Source organism: Lycium ferocissimum, chromosome 7 (assembly GCF_029784015.1).
Source record: "Lycium ferocissimum isolate CSIRO_LF1 chromosome 7, AGI_CSIRO_Lferr_CH_V1, whole genome shotgun sequence".
Lineage (NCBI taxonomy): Eukaryota > Viridiplantae > Streptophyta > Magnoliopsida > Solanales > Solanaceae > Lycium > Lycium ferocissimum.
This window is the reverse complement of record NC_081348.1, coordinates 40,290,080-40,297,648: the sequence shown is the minus strand read 5'-3', so window position 1 is coordinate 40,297,648 and position 7,569 is coordinate 40,290,080. Positions and strand designations below refer to the sequence as shown.

The 7,569-nt window shown below is 33.2% G+C and overlaps 1 pseudogene; it reads left to right on the top strand.

Annotated features, from left to right (window-relative positions):
- The first annotated feature begins 1,588 nt into the window (after window positions 1-1,588).
- Window positions 1,589-4,515, top strand: LOC132065018 (receptor-like protein Cf-9; annotated as a pseudogene).
- Window positions 4,516-7,569: the final 3,054 nt, after the last annotated feature.

Genomic DNA, 7,569 nt, shown 5'->3' with positions numbered 1-7,569 from the left:
GGTGTTTATTTGATCAAATAAATTCTTATCTTTTTTCAACTTAGTTCAATTGAAATCAATTATCAATTCTTTGAATGAAACACAGGGCCCACTTAACTAAATCAATACTTTTCTACAAAATATGTTCTCTCTCCTCTTTTATTTCTCTATTTGTTTTATTTATTTTTCTATGTCCCTTTGCTTGTTTAAATTCACCACAGTTTTTGTGTTTGTTCTTTGCTTGATGCTTTTGTTTCATATGAAATTTATAGTTGATCCGATTCTTTTTGTTTTAAAAAACAAGCTAAAAAATTGTCGGTGTTAAAATGGGTATATTTTGCAAGGGAAGGGTAAAAATCAAAGTCCATTTTTTCCATTTGAAGTTAAATATTTTGATTTGTTGATTTGGGTTCTCGTTATGAATTAAATTATTTTGACATATTTAATATTCAAAAACATATCTCTTCTCTATCACTTTTTTTCTCCACAGGTGATAGAGTTTCAATCTTGCGATTTAACGACTTTTGTTTGAAGATATAAGTTTGAATGGATTTTTACTCGTTAAGAAAATAGTGCATATATACCACTCTAAATTTGATTGAACACAAATGAAAATATACCCATTTGTTTTTATTTGCTTTAAAAAAAAAAAAAATCATTTAGATTATCTTTTAATTAAGAAATTGTCACGTGACTTTAAAAAAATAAGTCTATCTATTTTCATATTGGACTTATTTTTTAAAGCCACGAGACAATTTTTTTACTTCTTAAAATATGGGTTGTCTCTTTGTTTAAAAAAAATAAAAAAAAAAACCAACCAATGGTTGAAAAAGAGGCTCAAGTTGTTGGAACTTTAAACAAAAATAAGTCTATCCATTTTTTTAAACGAAAAATTTTTACTTGAAGTCACTAGAAAAAAAATTACGTCAAATGGCTTTAAAAAAAAAAAAAAAAAAAAAAAAAAGTAGATAGACTTAAAAATCAAAGTCCACCCATTTGAAGGGCAAACCGTTATGCAATTAAAAAAAAAGGTATAATCTTTTTAAAGCCATGTGACATTTTTTAAAAAAAAAATCAAAAAAAAAAAAAAGGGTACATTTGCACTATTTGAAGGGAAATATATGTACGTTTTTTAATGAATTAAAAGACAAAATTAAACAATTTGAAGGGTAAAAATCAAAGTCCAGCCCATTTGAAGGGTAAAAATCAAAATCCAATTAAAAAAACAAAAAAAAAGAAAAATCAAAATATTTGAAACAGATTTTAAAGAAGGGAAACTTTGACCCATTAAATGAAAAAGAAAGGGTAAAAATCAAAGTCCATTTTCTTTGTTCTCTCTAAATTTTTGGGAAAATCAAGAAATGAAAAAGTAAAGTTCTCTCAAAGATTGTATTTTAACTTTGACCCAATATCCAAAATTTTCTTTGTTTAGAGATATTTGTAAAATTCTCTCTTCTCTCTATTTCTCTTTTTGTTTGTTTAATTCTCAAAAGCTTTTCTTAGAAATTTTAGATATTTGGGTACAGCTTCAAAAAATCTAGAAATTTTTCTTAGAAATAATAGTCTCCTTTTTTTTGTTTTGTTTTTGGTTTTTTTTGTTTGGTAATAGTCTTCATGGAATAAGTCTAAATTTTACTGAAAATGACTAGGTGACCTTCTTGGAATTGAGTACTCCAAAGCTACAGTAGTAAATTTTTCTTTGCTTTCTGCTATATATAACTCAATATTATTGAATAGAGGAACTCAGCAAAAAATTCTTGATTTCTTCTCTACCAACTTAATTTTTATAATTTTAGTGCAGAAATGGGTTATCAAAAACTTGCATTGTTTCTGCTATATATAGCCTTTCTCTGTCAACTTGTTTCCTCTTCATCTTTACCTCATTTATGCCCCAATGATCAAGCCCTTGCCCTTCTTCAATTCAAGCACATGTTTACTATAAATGCTTCTGCTAATTCTTATTGTGATCCTTCTTATCAGTCAAAAGTACTTTCATGGAACAAGAGCACAGATTGTTGTTCATGGGGTGGAGTTCACTGTGAGGAGACGACTGGACAAGTGATTGAGCTTGATCTCAGTTGCAGCGGACTTCAAGGCAAGTTTGATTCTAACAGTAGCCTCTTTCTACTCTCCAATCTCAAAAGGCTTGATTTGTCTTATAATAATTTTTCCGGGTCGTTCATTTCGCCTAAATTTGGTGAGTTTTCTAGTTTGACACATCTTGATTTGTCGAATTCAGATTTTTCTGGTCTAATCCCTTCTGAAATCTCTCATCTTTCTAAATTATACGTTCTTCGTATATGGAATTTTAATCCATATGGGCTTAGATTAGGACCTCACAATTTTGAACTGCTCCTTAAGAACTTGACCCAATTAAGAGAGCTTGACCTTACCATGTGAACATCTCTTCCACCATTCCTCTAAATTTCTCTTCTTTTTTAACAACTCTATGGCTTCCAGACACACAGTTATTTGGTATATTGCCCGAAAGAGTTTTCCACCTTTCCAACTTGGAATCTCTTTATTTATCATACAATCCCCAGCTCACTGTTGGGTTTCCCACAACCAAATGGAATAGCAGTGCATCTCTCATGAGATTATATCTTATTGGTGTGAATTTTACCGGTAGGATACCTGAATCATTTAGCTATCTAACTTCATTGCAAACATTGTCCATGAGTTCTTCCAATCTCACAGGGCCCTTTCCTAAACCTATATGGAATCTCACCAGCATAAAGTACTTAGATCTTGGGGAAAACAACTTGAATGGCCAAATTGAGTGCTTATCTTGTAATCAAAGCTGGACACAACTCAGACACTAGATTTTTCATCCAATTCCCTAACTGGTCTAATACCTTCTTGTATATTCTCCCTTCCTTCACTAACTAATTTAGACTTGAGCAATAACAGTTTCACTGGCAAAATTCAGGATTTCAAGTCCAAAACATTGTTAACAGTTATTTTAAGACAAAATCAGCTGCAAGGTCCTATTCCAAAGTCACTCCTAAACCAGCAGAGCCTATCTTATCTTCTCCTTTCTCAAAATAATCTCAGTGGACAAATTGATTCAACTATTTGCAATCTGAAAACATTGACACTACTAGATTTGGGAAGTAATAATTTGGAGGGATCAATCCCGCAATGTTTGGGTGAGATGAGTGAACTTTGGGCTTTGGATATAAGCAACAATAGTCTTAGTGGAACAATTAATACAACTTTTAGATTTGGAAACAATCTCACAGTTATTAACTTGGCCGGGAATAAGCTAGAGGGAAAAGTCCCACGATCTTTGATCAATTGCACAGATTTGCTACTTCTTAATTTAGCTAACAATCAGTTGAATGACACATTTCCAAGATGGTTGGGAACCATACCTAGTTTGACGTTTTTGAAGTTGACTTCTAATAAGTTGCACGGGCCCATTAAAACTTCAAGGACTGGAAACTTGTTTGCACAACTTCTAACTATGGATCTCTCATCCAATGGATTTAGTGGGAATTTACCAGTAAATCTTTTTCAGAATCTCCATGCCATGAAAGTAATTGACAAGAACATGAATTATCCTCGATATGTTGATTATGATGAGTCTTTGAAAATTACAACAAAGGGATTGGATCTTACTTTTGATCAAGTTTTTTGGAGAACAAACGCAATTATCGATCTCTCAAGGAATAGATTTGAAGGTCATATTCCAAGCATTATTGGAGATCTCGTTGGGCTTCGTACGTTGAACTTATCTCACAATGGCTTGGAAGGTCATATACCAGCATCACTGCAACATCTATCTGTACTTGAATCGTTGGATCTCTCATCTAACAAAATTGGAGGAGAAATTCCGCAGCAACTTGCATCCCTCACATCACTCGAAGTCTTAAATCTCTCTCACAATCATCTTGTTGGATGCATCCCCAAAGGAAAACAATTTGATACATTTGAGAATAGTTCATACCAAGGGAATGATGGTTTACATGGATTTCCGCTCTCAAAAGATTGTGGCGGTGATGATGGGGTACCACAAGCGACAACTTCAGTTGAGCTAGATCAAGGAGAAGAAGGAGATTCAGCAATAATCAGTTGGCAGGCGTTTCTCATGGGTTATGGATGTGGTCTAATTGTTGTACTCTCCATAATATACATAATGCTGGCAACCCAAAGTCCAGCATGGTTTTCGAGGATGGTTGAAGAATTGGAACACAAAATTATTGCTAGAATGAAAAAACACAAGAAAAGATATTAGTGTGTAACATCTAGGTATTAACTTGATCTTTATCTTTCAGGAGATTATTTTTATATCGATGTATTTGCTACCTCCTTCATCCTTAAAGCTCTAAACTTTATTTCTTCATCTTTGAAAATTGCAGGATTCAAGTCTAATACGTTGTTGGTGATGCAAATAAAAGCTATTACTTTCCTAGTTTGTGATGTTTCATGAAGTATTTGTTACCCTATGAATAAGTTTGTTACATATTCGGCCTATTAGTTAGCTAATTGGATTCGACTGCAAAGTTCAGTTAATAAATTTATGAAGTTATCTTATCTTTTTCTTAATTACATTAATTAATTTCAATAGCAAGGCAAACACTTACCTATTAAGTTTGTCCTTGAAGATAGGATTAATTGGCTTAAATATCCTTATGGTGTTAACTCGATGGAATAAAGATTGCTTTGGTTCAAGCATATTACTTCTAAATATGAGCATTTAACCCAAAATCTTAAGGCAATCAAGAAAGTAACTTAGGACTAATAAATCTCTATGCATAGGAATGTTCAGTTTTGGAGCTTATTTTCAATGCAATGAAGGCATTAGTATGCTGAATCAAAACCAAAGAAAAAATATGTTCTGCCCAATATCTACACAACCCACCCAATAACTTTGACCCATACCCGAAAGAAAAAGGGTCTAAGTATGTTGTTGCAGTTGCAGAAGGGAAAACGATGCCGTTTTGAATGAAACACAGGGCGCACTTAACAAAGTATGTTCTCTCCTCTTTTATCTCTCTATTTATTTTTCTGTGCACTTGTTTGTTTCAGTTCTCCCCAGAATTTTCTTTGTTTAGGGACAAGTACAGATATGCTTGTAGCTCCGACCTGGTGGGTTGTTTAGATATTGGGTAGAGCTTCAAAAAAAACTTAGAAATTTTTCCTACTCAGTGGGGCCCGTCCAAGTCTGATTTCCGGTGCCAGAAAGTGATTTCTCCGATAAGGTATAAGTTTAGTGATTTTATTGATATAAAAACAAGGTTGGTGATTTCACTACACAATTTCACTAAATTGATATTAGTACGTTATAATTAATCCTTTGCACGAGCTTACATTGGACTGTATTTGAATCATAGACGGTTTCTACTTTGATTTAAATGGAACAATATCAAGTTATATTAGGCTCCTTCTCTAAACTTGATTGAGATTCTTGATTGTATAGAGAAAGCAGAGTAAAGGAGAAGTATGTTAGTTATTTTTTTCCTTGTTGACTTGTAAGTCAAGGTCTCTACACCAAGTAACACTCTCATCCTAACCAATCAAAATTTTAAAACTGAAAATGACTAGGTGACCTTCCTGGTTAGCTATATTGTGAGTTTAGGATACAGGTTACAAAATTTGATAGTTCTGTTTGGAACGAATTGTTGTGAATTTGGTTTCACTTTCTCTTCGGTATATTTGAAATTGTTAAATAAACCTGTAGCGCTCCTTATTGTATGCGAGTGTCTTTTGTGGTCAATTAGGTGAGAGTGAAGCAATTCATTGGAGACAACATTGGCTTTGCGAAAGCAATTCATTTATGATCTGTTTTGGAAATACTGCTAGGGTTTCATCTCCTATGTTTTATCTTTATGAGATAACTTTATGGCTCATGAATATAAGTTTAATTTATCAATTTTACCTCATCTCAGGTATTATGTAAAGGATAGGAACATGGTTCTGTTTTAGAAGTAAAAACTTTCAAGCTTTTCGCTAAAAGTAATTTGTAGAAATCATGCCTATAGGATTAAACATCAACTCATTAATCTCTTAGCCTATTGAATTCGCTAAAAGTAATTAGTACAACTTGTTGTAACTTTACAACTCTTCTTATTGAATTCTTTGTCAAGACATTAGGTTGAAATTAGGACTAGCTGAGAATGAATATCTACATGTTGAATATACTCTTTTAGTCTTAGTAGTATTCTGTCCAAAATATAAGAGAATATAACTCTTAGCCTAACCTTCAATTTGATTTAATGACATAAAACTAAGTCAAATGTATGCTGGTTATATGTAAAACCATTGTTTGAATCTATTGTGCATGAAAGTAGAATGTTTGTTGTTGAAGGAAGTATAATAGGACTTATCCTAATCATTTGTTTGCTGTTGTGAAGCAAAGTTGTCAAAGGCGCGCTTAAGCCCTGAAGCGAGGCTCAAAACATGTTGAGCACTTCACCGGGATTTATGCGCTCTTCAGTGTCATCACCAAGGCTCTAAGACATACTTTTCCTTGCCAATTAGCCTCTCTTGAAGAAATGACACTAGATATATGATATTTCACTTTATCGTAATGTTTTAGTAATTTCTTTGTCCATAAATTTGTTATTCATGCTTAGTGCTATTAGTCTTGGTCTAAACATATATATATATATATTTGTATTTTTGCACCATTGCGCCTTTTTTCATTAAAGCCTACACTTTATTTGCGCTTAACGCTTAAAGCCCCAACTGACCTTAGAGCTTTTTTGCGCTTTTCGCTTTTGATAACAGTGTTGTGAAGCATGTATACTGGTTTTCTCTCTGTCTCAGTTCTATACTCAATAGGCTCTGTTGCTGAAGCAGAGCTGGAATAAGATAATTACTTTAGGAAACCCTTTTGCTTCGTAAATGGATTAACTCTAGCCTACATAAATTAGCACCCATTTCCTCGCAGCTATTAGCTATTCTGATGAAACCTCATTTAACTGGAAGAATAGACTAAAAGGTTGAAAACTTAAAGGTAAATGGTGGCTCTTACAATTTAAGTTGGTTAATTAAGAAATGCACTGGAAGTTCTTAGCTTTATATTTTTTTTGATGACATGGGAACCCGCAGCCGCTACCGTTCGGGTACGCACAAGGTAAACCCAGCTCCTGTGCAATAGCTCGCAAACCACACAGGAGAGGTAACGCACTATATCCCCATTTATTGTTGAAATGGTGAAGATGAAGTGTCTGGTGAAGGGTAAGTAATCCTTATGTTTTTCCTTAATTTGTTGAAAGTACAAAAATTAAGATGGTTTAATTTTAATGCAGGTTCATTCCCCCATATGCCGGGAATATGATTACAACATCATTTGAACCATTTTTCCGAGATGCTTGGGGTAGATACAAGGACTTTACATACGATGTTAGAATGCTAATGTGGGCTCAGTTGAAGGTACATGGCAGACAAAGTGTATTTATCTAATACTTGATTTAGTGCTTTTACATGCATGAATTTGGCATGTTGTGGATTTTGATTTTACTCCAGAGGGAGAACACACTGGATGTTAAAAATAAAAAAAAAAAAAAGGTTTTCTCATGTTTTCTAAAAATCAGAAAGTTTAGATATGCTCCTTTTGCTTTTTTTTTTTTTAGTTGGAGCTAT